Consider the following 18195-nt stretch of genomic DNA (forward strand, 5'->3'; position numbering starts at 1 on the left):
TCCATGCATCCATTCATCATCTATCCATCCACTCATCATCCATCCATCCATCCATCCATCTACTTATTCAACAAATATTTATTGAGCACTCACAATAAATGGGAACTTCTCTGTCAATTTCTGGAGATTCAGCAGGGGAAGCAAACAGACAAAACCCCTTGCTGCCATGAAACTTTATTCTATTGGGGAAAGATGGGCCATAAGCATGTAAACAAGTAAGATTTATATATGTCAGATATCATATGTTCCACGAAGAAAAATGAAGCAAAGATGGTGTATAGAGTGAGGGGTGAATAGGGGGAAGAGCTGAAGTTGGGTGGTCAGGGAAGTCCTCATGAAGAGTGGGGATGAGGGAAGGTCTGTAGGAAGTGAGAGGATGAACCACGTAACTTGCAATGGAAGGCACACTCCAGGGAGAGAGCAAGAAGAGTAGGTGTACCTAGGTCACTGGAGGAGCAACAAGGAGGCCAAGGGTTGTAGCAGAGTAGGCGGGTGGGTGGTGGCAGGTAGAGATGTCAGGGCGACAGTCCAGGGCTGGCCTCTGTGACTTCAGTGTTTTCCTGCTGTTCCCTCTGACTGAGAGCCTGCACTGTATTTGTGTGGTCACCTCTTCCCCTGATCTATCCCCACACTGGTCTGTGCACCCTGGGGGGAAAGGGCACTCCTCTTTGATTTTCACATCCCCAGATGCCAGCCCAGGCCTAGGGGAGAGGAAGAGTGCAGCATTTATAACCTCACTCCTTTTCTTCTTCTTTTTTTAAGGCCAAGTGTTCTCATTAAAGACTATTTGTGATTCTTTTTGATAAAAAAAAAAGTGGTTATTTTGAAGGAATGCCACTTCTAAACTCCAATTAGCTAGTTCCTTTTTGGCCAGCCATCAAACGGATGGACTCGCTAGGGAGAGAATAAGGTGCCAGGAAAAAGCTGGAAGTGAAAGTTGCAGAGAGGAGGGTGTTAACTGAGTCAGGAGGAAGAAGACCTCACCAGAAATCCCCAGGGATTAGCAGGACAGCCCAGTTCCCTGCCGGGGTCTGGTGTTTACAAAAACTGACCACAGGCTGGAACAAGGAGGCTCTCGAGAAACCCTCAAAGCGTGTCAGGAGACCAGCCAGGACTTTCCACTTACTGCTTCTCAGTGGAGAGCTGGGGAGGGGGGATCCCCAGGGACCTGGAAGGCCTTGTCTCTGGAGACCTTTCTGGAAAAAAAAGTGCATTTTCCCTGGTAGGGCGTTTTCCCTCACAGAGTGGAACGCTGGTCTTTGAGAGGCTTATGCTGCTTCTGAGGTGGGGAAGGAACATGTGTAAAGCAGATGGGTTAGGAGAAAAGGCCAAAACATGTGGCCTCCGGTGAGGTGCTAACATCAGAGACCTTCATGTCTGCTCCCAATTGGAATCCTGCATTCTCAAGACAAAGGAGACGTAGAGCAACTTGGCCCAACTCATAGCACTTGGTCCTAGTAGCTCAGTAGGGTCAAAGCAAGGGAGCCTGGGGGAGTGGGAATTGAACCTGGGCATCCTGAAGTCTGTGGGAAACCATTGGGAAATCTGTACAAGGCAGTAATGAAATTGGATTTTCAATGAGAGGTATGAATGCGTCAAACTGTGTATGATATATGTATAACACTGCGGAGTGTTCATTAATGAGAGTTGGAGAGGACAGTAATTCCTTTAGGGCTGGTATGTCAGGTGGTGGGTTTGTTTAAAAGTGATAAAGTAGGGGAAAAAGTTTGTCTTGTAATTATTCAACAACTCTCTCTTTTTTTTTTTTTTTTTTGAGAATGGACTGTGTGCAGGCACTGTGCCAGGTGCTAGTGTAACTAGATCAACATGCCCTCATGGAGCTTCCATTCTACGGGGACTTCTAGAACCATACATCGGGGCACTTGAGATAAGACCACTTGAACGTCCAGGCCTCAGATGCATGTTGCAAATGTCTAAAAGTGGGGGAATACAAATTCACAGTACCTGGCATTAGAATGGGGAGTTAGTTCTGTACCAACCAATGACCTATTTAAAGCAAGTCACAGCCTTGCCAGACTGTCAACTCCTCCCCGCCGGTGGAGTGGACCCTCTTTCCTTGCAGCTCTCCCTCTCGGGGATATTAGGAACATCACCAAACTCTGAAAACAAGAGCTCTCTGCAAATGGCAAGTGTTGCTCACCTGCCTGGGAGGCAGCAATGTGGTACCTGTGAGAGGTTTGGATGAAGTCCAACGTGGGTCCGCAACTCAATCGTTACAAACTTTGCTTCTCTTGGTATGTCTCTGGCTGCCTGTATGGGTTTTCTTCCAGCTTTCAGAATGACTTTTCCTGACATTATGTTAGTGTCTGGTTTCTGCAATCCGGTGCAAAACTTTCAAAACGTACATGTGTATACGTGTACCTGAGTGCTACAGGGCCGATTGTGTTTTTGGTGGCTATGATATTAAAGAAAGAAAAAGGCCAGGATGGTCACTCAGGATCTCAGAAGCCCTGGGTGCTATATGAAAATAGCATCTGTGGGTAGAGAGCGCAGAGGGAGGTGTCAGAAGTCAGCCTCGCTTGGGTCAGGGTAGGAAACCAATAGTGTGAATGAAAAGCAGCATGCAGGGTGCCAACTCTCTCAAACCCCCAAATATAGCTGCTGAAAACTGCGCCTTCTGGTGAAAAGATCAGCTGTGGCGGGATGCCGTCCATATATGTCAGTAAGCTGGGACTGAGAGCATAAAACCGGCCTGAAATGTGTCTAAATCAATGATGAAGGTGACTCACCCGCTCCTGTTGAAAGGAGCGTTTCTGAAAAGTGAAAATAAGAGGGAAAGAAGAGAATCAAGCAAAGACAGAGAACAATGGGCTTGGATTTAAAACAATAGGAGTAAGAAAATTGAATTAGTCACTCCACACAGATCCTGTGAGCCTCTGTCCTGAATTATGACCTCCCTGCCAAGGTTTTAAGGTCGGGGTTTCTTTATGGTCTTATTTCCTGGTAAAATGACACACTGTTCCCAGTGCTGGCTTCAGGCATGTGATGGGCATCCTGGGGATATGTGACATAGAGCTGCTGCAGGGCTACTCTGGGAGCTCAGGAAGCCTTGCTAGGGCCAGAGAACAACCACTGTCCATGCAAAGTTTCAGTATGACCACGTGGAGCCCCTGAGCCACAGGGCAAAAGAGCTGAGAAGAGCCCCCCCCCCCCCCCCCCCCCGGCTCAGTTCAATGCAGATGGAAGCTCAGTCCTTTGGTTCTGCATTTCTTTCATGATAGATCTCTTGTGTTTGGACTATATCATCCCTGATCTCAGCTAATGGCCCAGAAACCAGGGAAACAAACCTGTGTAGTTTGCTAGTGTTTTAATCAATCTGCAGTTTGCAAAAGAGATTTTTACACTAAATATGTGTCAGTCCTGTTTTTTTTTAAAGGTTTTATTATTCATGAGAGACACACAAACACACACACACAGAGAGAGAGAGAGAGAGACAGAGACAGAGACACAGGCAGAGGGAGAAGCAGGCTCCATGCAGGGAGCCCGACGCGGGACTCGATCCCAGGATCAGGCCCCGGGCTGAAGGCGGCACTAAACCGCTAGGCCACTGGGGCTGCCCCCAGTCCTGTTTTTAATCACACTTGGCGACGATAAGAGCGATGATTGTCTTTCTAGTGTCTTCATCTCGTTGCTATTTGGTGACGATAACACCTATGATTGCTTTCTAATGTCTTCATCTCATTGCTGTTTGATTCTGGGCCCATCCCATAACCACTTGTAGTTAGGTCTTAGGGACTTCATCCATCCAACGGACATAATTCCTTTTTTATATCCATTGGTAGTATGTCCTCAGCATACTACCTATGGATATGAAATGATTTTGTGTGTGATAATGTGGTATATTAGTCAGCTTTGCTGCTATAAGAAATAGTCCTCAAATTTCAGTGGCTATAGCAACAAGCGTCTCTTTTATGTCACATGTCAGGGACTGCAGATTAGCTTCTGTGGTCTTGTTCTGCATTTCTTATCCTGGCATCCGGGCTGAGGGGACAAGTGCTTCTGGGAGCATGTTATGCTCGTGACAGAGGGAAGAGAGTTAGCAAGGACGCAGAAACTTGAGATGCTTCTTGAAGCTTCTCCTTTATTCTACTTCTATTCTATTTGCTAAACGGGGCAAATGGCCAAGCCCTCTATCATGTCCCCCTCTGTGGGAGGGGAGGTCAGACGTGCAAGTCACATGGCAACCAGAAAGGCAGTAATAATCTTTTTACAGTTGACAAGACGATGCAGCCTAACCTATACCTTATAAAACTATGCAAAAACATGGGAATGTTAGGTGCTTAGTAAAATAATATGAGGCTGCTATTTTGTGGTGATATTTTAGTTAACTGTTATATGCCGACCTAGCCAACATTTGATTACATGAGAAGAAAGTGTTCCAGGATAGAGGAAGTTTTATATCATTTACCGCTATCTGCTGGGGGTAAAACCTAGCACCATGTCTGGGAAATAGTAGGTAACAATACATACTAGGTGTCCTGAATAACCGCATGAGGTCACAGCTGCTCTAATTCTCTGGGAGCCCAAAAGCCAAATATAATTAAAGTTTCCACAGTCTATTTAAGATTAGAAGATTTGGCAAAGCACGGATTTTAACTGTGCACTAGATAAACAGGTTTACCGGTATAGTTCTTAAATTCGAACCTAATCACATCTCTTGAAGCCTTGTCTTCCTTTATGTTGGAACTCATGTCATTACATCAGAGAACTCTCGTGCAAACATAACTCAAGGTCCCCAGCAGTGTTGATGATCTCTGCCCTTGTCAGGAGCAATAATAGCAGTGCTATTGACCATTGTTGCGTCTTTCTCTGGGGCTTTCCAGAGCACGTATTATCCTTCCTATCTTTTGTTGTTGTTCCTAACCTGCCTTGCTGGGAGCCTCTTAAATTCAGAGAAAAGAAAACCAAGATGCCAAGATGTGAGGGCAGGGCCAAAGGCTGGGCTGTGGGCATGGGCCCCTGCTCCGCTCACCAGCTGTGTGATCTTGGGCTAATTACTCGGCTTCTCTGTGTCTCATTGTTCACATCTGCAGAGTGTGGATGATAGTAGCATCTTCCTCCTGGGGTGCTGTGAGGAGTTAATGAGGTGGTACGTGTGGAGGGTTTGGAGGCATGCTTAGCAATAGTGAGTGCTCGCATTCACGATCCATTTCAATGAGGAGCTCTGTCCAGCCTTGGCACCGAAGAGAGAGCAAAAGCAGAAATGAGGTCTCGGGTTGCGGCTGGGATGTGGAATCATATGGACTAAGGGACAGAGATGGGCACCCAGGAACGGGGGTCCCTACAGTAGATGTGGCTGTGCTCCTGTCTTGAACAACCTCATGACATGGTGCAAAGACTGGAAAAGTCCTCGGGTTCAAGGCCCTCATCACTCCTGTACCCGAGCCTCGGCAGACAGGGAAGGCCCTCTAGGCTTCCTGTTTGGGCAAGACTTCTAGTCAGTTCCGGCTCTGGGCCTCAGATTGCTGTGTTGGTGACTCGAGCAAGGCTTTCCAAAGCAATGCTCATTTGAGACAGGAGGGACATCCACGGGGATGTTCATCTTTGTCTCGGGCTCATGGCCTGGGTAGGCAGTGCCCACTCGTCTGTCAAAGGTATGGGGCCTCTGCATGTGAAGTGCAGCTCCAGAAACGTGCTCAGAGCTGGTTTCAGGTGAGAGGGTTCCATATGAAATGCAGGCAGGTACCCCTCCACACAGTAGGAGGCACCTGCGCACATAAGATCCTCTGAGGGTCCTTCCAAACCATCACCATCTCTTTCCTTCCAAGACCCTGAGTGGACAGAGTTCTAAGAGGCCAGTGTGTACTCTATTATGAACTTGAAAAAAATGAAATGTCTTTCTGCTTTTTAGTCTGTAATTGAGATTTACCTCTCCTCCTAGGCATTAAATTTAAATAATCTCATCCTGAGCATCCAGAAATTTCAAAATCCATTTCAACACCTAACCCTCCTGTCACCAGGATTAACAGGTATTAATAGCAAACGAAAACAGCTCATTTAGAATGCTGTGTTTTAGGAATAATGGAAATATAGGCCTTATTTACATTTTAATCATTTTTCCCTTCTGATAGCATTAGTGGGGTAGGCTGCTCTGTGTACAGCTCTGATGTGTGTCATTCAGTGGTGCATGGACACTGGTTTCCAGAGTGATTCCCACCTCCATTGTCTCCCTTACTCTTCACAACAGCTCTGAAAATTATGCCTTATTATTTATGCCCATTTTATGGACTAGGGAACCAAAGCTCAGGCTCATGTGAGCACTTGGCTCAGGGTATGATAGCTGATGAATGGAGGGGCCACGACTTAAACTCGAAAGCAGATGTGGGTGACCTGGAGTATGTGGTCTTGGCATTGCACAGGGTAGTGGTCAGGTGCATGAGGATCACATCAAACTTTTTTTTTAAGATTTTATTTATTTATGAGACACAGAGAGAGAGGCAGAGACATAGGCAGAGGGAGAAGCAGGCTCCCTGCTTGGAGCCTGATGTGGGACTCGATCCTGGGATCATGACCTGCGCCGAAGGCAGATGCTCATCCCCTGAGCCACCCAGGTGCCCCCTATCAAACTTTTTGAGGGTACTTTGGCCCTAGCTGCTTGGGCCAAAGGGAGGAAGGATTTGTGTTTATGAAAACCTTTCTACTTTGGTTCAAAGTGTGTATGTGAGGGTGGTTTTAGTGTTTAGGAGAGATGGTCGCCTATACAGAGGGCCCACCCTGCAACCATGCAGTGGTTTCTTCCTGAAAGAAGTGGGAGATGAGCCTTGTCAGCATCTGCAGAGAGAGGTGGACTGTACAAGGCATAAGGAAAAGAAAGTGAGGGTGTTTTACTGATTCAAAGACAGGAGAAGAGGTTGGTGGGATGCCTGGGGTAGTAAATTAAGCCAGAGTGGTAAAAGAAGTGGAAGCTGGGCAGGACCTGAAGGACCTTGCTGAATGGGTTTTTAACATTTACTGAGCACTCAGTGTACACTAAGCTCTGAGCTGGGTCTCAGATTAAAAAGATTATTTTAGTAATTCTGCAAGAGTAGTTGGAGCAGCTGAGAAAACTGAGGTGCTTGTCTGTAATCAGGTTGATCACAAATGACCAAACCAGCACTGAGACAAGGTCTTTTGCATTTCAGAACATATCCCAAACCGGCTTCAAATTTAGATATTTGCTAATTAAAATTGACCTCGAACAACGTGGGGGGTTAGAAACTCCCCTGAGTAGTTACAAATCCCTGTAGAACTTTTGACTCCCCAAAACCTTAACTACAAATAGCTTACCGGTTAGGAGCCTTACCAGTAACATAAATAGCACATATTTTGTATGTTATGTTTTATACACTGTAGACTTCCAATAAAGCAAGCTAGAGAAAAGAAAATGTTATTGAGAAAATCATAAGGAAGAGAAAATACATGTACAGTACTGTCCTGTATTTGCACAGTTCAAACCCCTCTTGTTCAAGGGTCAGCTGTATTTAGGATCTGAATATAGTTGTTCATTTCTCTGCATCGTATCAACTATGATGATGGAGGAAAGCTCAATTTCTACTCTCTAATTTGCATTAACGCAGTTAATGGCCACAACACATCTTTTTGGAAGGGAGATTATGTCAGCGGTGGTTTCATAGCTTCAGCAAATTAACACATCCTCTGTTACCTGGTATGGGTTAGTGTGTTTCCAGAGAAACAGAACTGATAGGAGATACACATGCATGTCCAAGAGGTCCAGGATCTGCAGTTGGCCAGCTGGAGACCCAGAAGTGCTGCTGGTATAGTTCTAGTCCAAATCCAAAGGCCTGAAAACCAGGAGAGCTGATGGCTCTTCCCGAAGGCAGGAGACTCATGTGCTAGCTCAAAGACAGATGGATAGAGAATGCAAGTTCTCCTTTACTCTGCCCTGTGTTCTGTTTAGGCCTTTAAGGGATTGGATGGGGCCCACCCACATTTGGGAGGGCATCTGCTTCATTCAACATACTGATTCAAATACACTCTATGGTAATTAGTTGAATTTAAGTAAAATAAAAAAAAATTTTTTTTAAAGTTGATCTTGTGCAGAGACACCCTCAAAGACACAGTCAGAATGCCCAGGCATTTCGGCACGCCATGTCCCAACTGATTGACACAGGACACTATCGCAGAGACCTTTTTTATCAATATGAATACAATGAAAGAAAATTGAAAGTTGGAATGAGGAAGCTTCAACAGTAGGTGTGCCTTGCAGGGAGGCCTGAGCTCCTTTGCCAGGACCATGCTCAGAGCTCTCTCCCCTTACGTGGACCAGCTTCTCTAGATTCCTCAGACTGCTTTTAACCAATTCAAATGCCCTTCATTTTCAGGCCAACATTCAAGCTCCACTTGACAGGCTGATGGAACAGGCAGGGTTCTCTGAGATCATCTGGGCTAGGGATTTTCTAACATGCTCTATGTCACCGTCACATGGAAAATGGTACTATTTGTACAGCACACGGAGGAAATGCTGAAGCTGTTTGTGGCCACAGAGCAGTGGCCAGTGGGGGTTTTGGCCACACTGAGCCCACTTGCTATCTCCCATGACTGTGGGCATGCATTAGCTCATCTTTGCCACATGGTTGAAAAATGTCTTGATTTAGCCCAAGCCATCTATTTTACAGATGGGAATACTGATGCCCAGAGTGGGAAAAGCTGGAGCTAACTGGTTACAGCTTGAGATCATCTGCACACCGTTGGTTCACTGCATGGCTCCAGATTTCTGAATTATTCATTAATCATTTGTCACAAATTGTCAAAGATGGATGACGTCTGTGTGTGCACATGTATACACACATGATCTCTTCCCCACTAGGTTATCTATCGTCTAGGGACAGAATCTTTGTCACGTTTCCTTCTTTTCTTATACCCTCCAAGTTAGCAAGCATAATAGCTTGGACTTTTCTATGTATTAAAAGATAAATGAATAATCCATCCCTCCATAACCTGAAATGTAAACTATGGCATGCTCCTACATCAAATGTCCCTTCTGCCAGAGGCGTCCACTGATGTCCTTGGCTGTAAATCATCTCTGCTTTTTCTGACCCTCTAGAGTGTTCTTTTTGTGATATCAGAGAGCTTTTACTACTTTCTCCTTTATATTGGAGTCATAGGTGAATGTATACCATCTTCCTTTTCAATAATACAGCTGCTTTGAGAGGAGGGCATGTGGCTCATGAGACAGGCATTTGATTCGGATTCAGCATATTTTGAGAAGGACCTCTTGAATATCAGATACTGCACACAATCTGTTGTCACAGGAGCTCGTTTCACCCTCAGCAGCCCTGTGAGGTGGGCGGGGCACATTAGCTTCATTTTATGAGACAAGGAAGAGGTTCGAAGAGCAAAGTTACCTATTCAAGATGGTTTTAGTTGAGGCCAAAATCTCTAGCTTCAAGTCCCACACCCTTTGCACCAGCCCAGGATGTGTCCCTCTGACCTTAGCTGTTTGTTGAATAAATATACAAGCCAAGAAGAAATTAGCTAATTAACCTGGAGGCAAATAAATGCTGGATGTAAGTCATGTGTGATTTTTGTTACTGGTCAAAAAGTACCCTCCTACTGGAGAAAAATGAAAAGAATGTTTGCTTTCAGGGATGTGTTCTCCCCTTGTCCCCTGGAAGGTCTGCAAGTTCTATTGAAATGTGCCTTTCAGATGCAAGAATGTCTTGCTCCCCTGGTTTATACCACAATGAAAATGGGGATTTGTGCCTTTTCATTTTGATGTTTGTCTGTTTCCTTGATAAGCCTTGCATTTAGGAGGTAAATCCAATCAGCTGTTGGGGTCTCGGGGAAGCCTGGTGGCTACAGCTTCCTGTGCATGTGTTATGTGCGTGTGTGTTGTGTGTGTGTGCAGGTGGCAGGGCAGTGAATACCCTGCTTTAGATTTTGGCTCTGCTTTCTTTTTTCCCATAGCAATAATTGACCCCTTCCATGGTAAAGACCCTCGAAAAGTAGAAGAAAGCATGCCCAGCGATGCGGGATTCATCTTGTATGTGATTATCTAAGTGTGGCCTCCAAGGAAGTTGATTCTCTGGCCCAGTTAATTCCTGACCCTAATCAGAGCCCAAAGCCCCTAATCATGCTTCTGAGTTTGGTAATGGCACGTCTCTTCACAAACATCTGCGAAGAAATCATGCTTAGAGGAGTCTTTTGATAGAGAACAGTAGTTAAGCCCCAGCACCCGCTTGACAGATGCCTCTTGAATAGCATGATAAGCTCCAGCTCACTGGGGTACACGGCAGGGAGCGCCCACAGAAGAAATGGTCACCCGAGGCTAAAATCAATGAGATCAGCCTTCAAAGGGTTTTGCAAATCCTCATCACAGCCTATGGAGATGTCCTTTTTCTGGATGCAAACACTGAGGTGTCTGTGACTCAGCTGGTTCACTGAAGGGACTGGTTCCCATCATAGCCTCTCTTTGGGACAGGTGGACATAGAAGCTGTGTGGAGCATTCCGCTCACCCGAGGCCTGCTCTCTACATTGGGTCAGATCATAGCAACAGAGCAGAGAGCGATGAGACGCTGGCACAGAGAGTCAACAAGAGGGATGTTGTCAGCACTCTTTACCACTTTAGTCCTTCATGTAGACGAACTTGATTTTAGCCATCAAATCCATCAAATGTCTGCTGCAAGCCGGCCACGCTGCTAGGTGCTGGGGGCAAGTGAGGGCTAATGCATTTTCTGCCTCAAGGACGAGTCTGGTGGAGAGTAGTTTCTCAGAATATTTTCTTATATCGTGGCACTGGTCCAGCCAGGAGACATTCATAAGGCATTTACTCTTGCCTTCATTGATCAAATAAATACTTTGAAAACACTATGTCTAGGAGAGTGGAGACTGAGGGAATGACAGGGAATAAGATTGACATGGGCCTGGTCCAGAAAATGCACACAGGATGTTGAATTGTAGGTGAATATAGACAGAACCGGAAGTTACTCTCTTTGTAGTATCTGAGGGGGAAAAATATGTAGAAAATGTGTGAGGTAAATAAAATTGCAGAGGGGATGTTTACACACAATTATTTACCAACTTGGGTGTGTTTTGTTTCATTTTTACCATATATATTTTTTATGTAAAAGCATAATTATTCATTGAAATTCCTTGAACCTTTCCTTCGCTGGTCTGGACAAATTGGGAACTGTTCACAACTGCTCCTTCAGTGGTTTTATATAATTTGGGCAGGCTTTTGGGGTACTGCTGTCTTAAGACGTTGAAGAAGGTTGTATCTCTAGGCCCTTGCTTCTTACATTTCCCCTGCCTTGCTCAGTGGTTAAATGCTATTTATTTATTTTTTTAAACTACAGTTCAGAGATCATCAGCTAAAGTCATTCATTCCAGCATTGGACAACTATTTACTGAATATCTACTTTGTGCCATGCATAGTTCTAGGCTCTAGGGATTAGCTACACCAGTAAGGGGAAAATGTGATAATATTGGAATAATAATAATAATAATAAATCAGAGAAAGGTAATAAAGTGTTATTTATTACCTTCTAGTATATTAGCAGGTCAAAAAAAGCAATGGAAAAAAATAGAGCAAAGTGTAAAGGGAATACATTTTGATCTATGCTGGATATATTTTAAAGGTAAGTCTAGAAGGATTTGCAGAAGGATTGCATGTGGGGCGTGAAATAAGAGAGGAGGCTAGGATGACTCAATATTTTGTCCTAAGAGACTGGATGGATGGAATTGTCATTAGCTGAGATGAGAAAGGCTTGGGGGTGGGTGAGCAGCATGGGGAGAGGGGACGAGGAGTTCACTTTGGGGCTGTGATAAATTTGAGGTAGGCGTCCAAGTGGATATTTTGAGTAGGCTGTGGTTATGGCAAGTAAGGGAGAAGTCAAAGCTGGAAATATGGATTTGAGACTCATCAAATAGAGATGATACTTAAAACCATGAAACTGGATGAGGTCACTAAAGGCGTGACTCCCGATAGAGAAGAAAGAGCTGAAGGCCTGAGTTCCAGGAAATGCCAAGGTGAAGAGTTTGGGAAGAAAGTCAGGGAACCAGATAAAGAGAATAAGAAGGAGCAGATGTTAACTAGGAGACTGTGATCTAGGGGTCCAGGAAATAAGACTTTTTGGAATGGACAATGACTCAAGTGTGTCACAATTGATGATGGTCTAGTAAAGATGAAGGTTGAGAACTGACCATTGGATTTTGCCTCTTAGAAGTCATGGGTGTGGTCCACTATGGCCCCACCCACCCAGCATGCCTCCTGGGCATGCTGTGTGCCCCCTTCATGACATACTTCTACACGGGGCAGGGACACAGTCTGTTCAAATAGCCAGGCCCCCACAAAATAGCTTACCTCTGCAATCCTGTAGTCATCCTCATTAATTTAGTTAGGCAACACTAGTAAGCACCGCTTGCATACCAGGACCTATCTAGATGAAAATAAGTGTGTTAGAGTCAACCACACAGTCTTCTTCCCCTAGATATCTTACTGTCTAGGGAGGAAAACACGGCGTCTGGGCTCTGTTATAGCCCTAGGAAGTGAGTGAGGTTGGATAAAATTATGGAAGTTCAGAGGACGAGAAATTTCCCCTGGGGGTCAAGATTGAGTCCATGGCTGACTTGAATGTGGTCTTGAAGGATGAACAGCATTTGGAAAGGAGAAGGCGGAGTGAAGAAAGAGCTATTTCAGACAGAGGGAACTACCCGAGCAAGGGTGTGCAGTGAGACAGCTGGAAAGGAGACAGTGGGTTGACGGGTAGGAAATGGGAAGGAGAGACCGAAGTGGGAGACCGGGCCTGGAATTTTGGCCAGGACATGATGAAGAGAGTCTTAGAAATTAGTGGCTGGGCTTTATGTCTTGGTCAATGGGGAAATCATTAAAGGCTTTTCAGCCACGGAGTGGCGCGGGGATCTCTCTGCTGCTTCAGGAAGAGCCATCTGGCTGCGTGTGCAGAACCGTCCAGAAGAAAGGAAGAGAAGAAGGACCTAAATTAGGGCAGCGGCAGTGGGAGGCAGGAGGAGGGGTGACGTGAGACACAGAAGAGGCAGGATCCGCAGGACATAGCACTCCAGAATGCAGGGTGCTGGGCGTGGAGCAGGGGCTCTGGGCCCTCCCTGAAAACCACAGGAGCCTTTTGAAGCGCAGTGGCCTAGGCAGTCACTGGTCACTCATACTTGTCACTTCCACCCCCATCCTCATTGGGACTGTGTGTGCTTGAGCTTCACCTCATTAATGACATAAAGCTTGCTTATTTTTGGAACTCTGTGATTAACACAGTTTCTGCATTTAAGAAACAAAGGAGCTTTGCATTCCAGGACTCTACGCCTGCACTTTAAGGAGGTAATTTTGGAGATGTGAGAGATGAGTGCTGGCAAGGGCCCATCCAGGCCACCTCCAGCCTTCAGTCTCTGATTTTCTGTCGCGTCTGGTCTGATCAGCTGCACACGGCATTTCCCGAATTGTTGGGCAAAGCAGTTCTCCGAGCCTGGGAAGGGCAATGCACGGGGCCACCCCGGCTGCAGTGCCATAGGAAATGCCAAGTGACCCAGATGGGGCCCAGGCAGCCTGCCTGCTGGTTTTCCCCATAAACCCAGCCCCAGGAGCACGGCCTTTGTACAAAGGACAGAAGCCCTCCGGCTGCTCTGCGATTCTCCCAGCATCAGCTCGAGGGGGCTCAGATGAGCAGGTAATGGCACCCAGGGGGAGCATCACTGATTTCGGTGAGGTTAGAACCCCAGGCTGTGGGGGAAGGGGCTGGCCTGCAGCCAGCGCCAGCATCCCAATTCATGTGGCAGCGTAGGGGGAAGAGCCTTTGTGGCAAGGCTGGCTTCCTCCTGAATCTGCCCATAAAAGGATAAAAGTGCTGCTATCTGGTCGGCATTGGGTAGGATTGCTGATGATAAATTTTTTAAAAGTGTGGATTTTTCCCCCCTTTATGCAAGGCGGTGGGGGGGGGGGGGGTAGAGAAAGAGAGAGAGAAAGAGAGGGAGAGAGATTGCTTTCACACAATTTCCAGCCTGTATGTGCTAACAGATGGATTCAGACTCATCTTTTATCTAGTGTTACAGAAGATAAAACTGAAACTGGATGATACGCTGCCTCTTCAATTTACAAGAGGAAAAAAAAAATAAAAAGCTTTTTAAGGGAAGCCCTTATGGTCGAAAAGAATGGTCCAAAATATTGTCTGGCTTTACTCAAAAGGCAAAGTACAGCAGGACCATTTAAAAGTGACTTTTTTTCTCCCTCCCCCTCCCTGACTTCTCCAAAATCTATGATCTCTGTGTCAGAAGTAGGCCAAGCTTTAAGGCTATCATGAATTATATATCAAGAGACATCATTACCCAAGAGTCTTGAACAAATGCCCCATGGTTTAAATTTTACAGACATTTTTCCCCCCTCGGTGGCAGCAATTTCTGTCTCTGCCTTCTTCCTGAGATGGAAAAGGAAAGTGTTTTTACAAAATGCACGAGGAGATGTTATGCTAATAAAGGTGATTGTGCAGTGATTGGAAACTGCTCTGTTCTCTTCGGAAGGCAGCTTTTGTCCCGCACACGTTGGCCCTGCATCCAGGTACTCTGACGGGCAACCTGCTCTGGCTTTGTCTTGTCTGATTCCAGCAAGAGTCAGACACCCACAGAGCCGGGGCTGACAAAGGGGAAACCCAGGAACTGGGCATTTCAGCACCCACCCTTTATCATCTGACTATCAGATATGCTTCACCCACCTGTGTATTCTCTAAGATTCAAGAAGGGCTTTATGAAAATAATCCTTCTATCTGAAATGGAAGGTATCACCTGGGTAAATAGGAAAGGCAAGCGTTTGGTGTTTGCTTTTTTGCCCCCGTATAGCTCCCGAAGGGATTAAATTTTAGCTCAGAACACAGGCGCTGAGGACATGATGCAAGCCCCGGGCACAGGACTGATAGGGCATCCAGACAAGAATGCCTGTGGCTGTAGGAAATGGTCTTCTCTGCTCCACACCCCATAATCTCCCTCCCAATTCCTTTTTCGGGGGGAAGGGGGGCCAGCGGGTAGTGTGTCTTTTACATTGCTGAGCTCTCCTTTATACAGCCCAAGAGAAGCTATTCCTTATATAGGCTTCTCATCTTTTTTTAATCTTTAATAATCCTTTTTTTTTTAAAGATTTTATTTATTTATACATGAGAGACCCAGAGAGAGAGAGGCAGAGACACAGGCAGAGGGAGAAGCAGGCTCCCTTCAGGGAGCTGGATGCGGGACTCAATCCCAGGACCCAGGATCATAACCTGAGCTGAAGGCAGATGCTCAATCGCTGAGCCACCCAGGTGTCCCTTTAATAATCCTTTTATTAAATATCTCCCTTTATTATGCTTTGGGATATGGTGGGCACACCGTGTTTTTAGCATTTTAGAGATGAAAGCTGGCGTGGAGATGTGACTACGGTCACTGTTAACTAGAACGGCGAAGTATACGCATATCTCCACACACACGCATGCGGGGTATAGAATACAAACCTGATGGTATCACCCAGCCACTGCCAAATAACGAAAGGTGAACTCTGTGATCCAGGTCCCATTTGGAGAGTAGATTCCTTCATGAGGCTTTGCCAGTGCTCTGTCTTCTGGCTCAACCCCTGCCTCAAATTTTGCCCAGGCTTCCCACCCATTGCACCCCATCATTTTCAGCCATCCCCAACCTCGTGGAGTTCCTTACTTCCTGAGCCTCATCACTTCTGTCTGTACATACTGTCTCACAGTGACCTGAGCCTGAGCACCCTCCCTTCCCACGTTCCTCGTGTCCATGCTAAGTCCTGCATGGATTCCAGACTCAGGGCAGGTCCTCCTGTGAAGCCTTAATCCCCCAGATTCCCACTGTGTGGGCTAGGCCTCCATTCCTGGTCCTTCCACATCAGCCCACGCTTCCCATTGCAGCAACTGCCACACTGTATTTTCTTTTCTTTTAAAGATTTTATTTATTTATTGAGACTCAGAGAGAGAGAGAGACAGAGACAGGCAGAGGGAGAAGCAGGCTCCATGCAGGGAATCCAACGTGGGACTCTATCCCGGGTGTCCAGGATCACACCCCGGGCTGCAGGCGGCGCTAAACCGCTGCGCCACCGGGGCTGCCCCACACTGTATTTTCATTGTCACTTCACGTATGTATCTTTTCTGGGAGCTGAGGAGCCACTAGCACACATGAGTGAGGCATCACACTTGGCCCTCAGAATCTTCATCTCCAGAGTGGAAGAAGTTCTGGAAGGTAGCCGTAGGCTGCAGGGGGGGGGGGGGGGGGGGGGGCTTTGTGGGATTCTTTGTCCCTATCACTGTTCCTCTACATGCACCCCAAACAAGGAGTCAGCCCACCAGGCCGGGCTTGGTGACTATCCTGTGTCCCATTCCTGTGTGTGATTGCTTTCAGACCCCAAGATGAGGGTCACCACTACTGTCCCATTTATCACCTCCACTGACCCAGACCTTTGGTACGTGCCCAGCTGACACAGTTTAGAAGGTTGGTCTCCAGAATCTGTGATGTCTGGCCTGGCACTGAGTCAATAAAGTCACTGGGGGAGAAGTAGGCCGTTAGGATAGGAATACAGGGTTCAGACAGTCCTGTATGAGAATCCCACTTCAAGGGCAGCCTGGGTGGCTCAGTGGTTTAGCGCCACCTCTAGCCCAGGGCCTGATCCTGGAGACCTGGGATCGAGTCCCATGTCAGGCTCCTTGCATGGAGCCTGCTTCTCGCTCTGCCTGTGTCTCTGCCTCTCTCTCTCTTTCTCTCTCTGTGTCTCTCATGAATAAATAAAATCTTAAAAAAAAAAAAAAAGATCTGCTAAAAAGAATCCCACTTTTTTCATTAATGGGTGATCCGTGTGATCACTAAAGGCTCTGAGCCTTCATATCTGTCTCAGTAAAATGAGGGCGAGTGTCGTATGAAGCTATTTTTTAATAACGAGATTTTTTTTTTAATTTTTTTTTAATTTTTATTTATTTATGATAGTCACAGAGAGAGAGAGAGAGGCAGAGACACAGGCAGAGGGAGAAGCAGGCTCCATAAAAAAAAAAATAAAAAATAAAAAAAAAATAAAAAAAAAAAAAAAAAAAAAAAAAAGAAGCAGGCTCCATGCACCGGGAGCCCGACGCGGGATTCGATCCTGGGTCTCCAGGACCATGCCCTGGGCCAAAGGCAGGTGCTAAACCGCTGCGCCACCCAGGGATCCCCAATAACGAGATTATTTTATAAAGTATTTGGTATATAAAGGATATTCAAAAATATTGAGCATTAGTAGTATGAAAAAGTCCAGTTTCCAATCCAATGAATCAGATGATTAAAAATATACCAAAATGATTCTTATCATTGCTGAAGAAGTAAGGCCTCATATTGTTGCTTTAGGGATTACAACTTTAAAGTAAAAAAAAAAAAAAAAAAAAAAAAAAAAAAAGAAAGAATCTATTGAAGGCATAAGCATCAGAATAATAATAATAATAGACCACTAGCTTGTCTGGGCTCTTATTTCTCTTAGGCGGGGTTGCCTTATGTCCATTGTGGGCCTAATGAGACCCGTGTTGCCAGGGTGTGGATGTGAGAAATGAACGAGAGATGAGGGGTGGAAAGGGCCTTGCTCAGCCAAGGGCAGAGCTGGTTCTCAGTAAGTGGTTTTGAAATTTCTTTCCCTGAAGCTGTTCTCCCATCTGTGAATTGTGTCTGGATTGTAACCAGCATGTTCCTCAGCTCCAAGCAGCCTCAGAGTTCAGTGCAGAGATCCGAACAAGAGCAGTTTCTGGGCACTTGGGGAAAAAAATAAAATAAAATAAGGCATCTAAATGAAAGTCAGGACGAAACGGCAGCGAACCTGGGGCGGCCCACCTCGTCCCTGGGCCCCGGGCTCCTGGGCCACAAGGCCCAGGGGGACGCCAGACAGTTGCCCAGGTGGCCTCCAGCTCTGGCATCCTGTGAGTCTAATTTATAGTTGAGTGAGTTGTCATTCACAGACCAGGAAGGGCCAAATTACCCTCATTATTCTGCTCGCAGCTCTGGTGCCTGGGACGCCGCTGGGTCCTGCCACCACTAGAATTAGCTCGAAACCCTTGGGCTTTTAATTAAAGGGCTCTGTGAGTCGGATGGTTTGTGGTCAGATGCAGATCATCGGGGAGGCACGGAGGGAGGTCCTCTGTCCTGCCACCGAGGCCCTGAGAGATCCGCCGCCTGTCTCAGGCCTGGGACAGGGAGTCGGGGGACTTCCAGGAGGG

At 46.3% G+C, this 18195-nt stretch overlaps 1 protein-coding gene across 12 annotated transcripts in view; it reads left to right on the forward strand.

Annotated features, from left to right (window-relative positions):
- CYRIA (CYFIP related Rac1 interactor A) overlaps positions 1-18195 on the forward strand; it is a 103452-nt gene that overhangs the window by 12937 nt on the left and 72320 nt on the right. Inside the window, exon 1 of one of the 12 annotated variants that reach the window (XM_026014974.2) lies at positions 12653-13656. The exons of 8 other annotated variants lie outside the window; for them this stretch is intronic. The gene's annotated coding sequence lies outside the window, so the exon portion shown is untranslated. Of the gene's footprint in view, positions 1-12652; positions 13657-18195 lie in introns of those variants that run through there. 3 more of the 12 variants (XM_072767675.1, XM_026014975.2, XM_072767678.1) reach the window with 3 other exon arrangements.

This window comes from Vulpes vulpes, chromosome 8 (assembly GCF_048418805.1).
Source record: "Vulpes vulpes isolate BD-2025 chromosome 8, VulVul3, whole genome shotgun sequence".
Classification (NCBI taxonomy): domain Eukaryota; kingdom Metazoa; phylum Chordata; class Mammalia; order Carnivora; family Canidae; genus Vulpes; species Vulpes vulpes.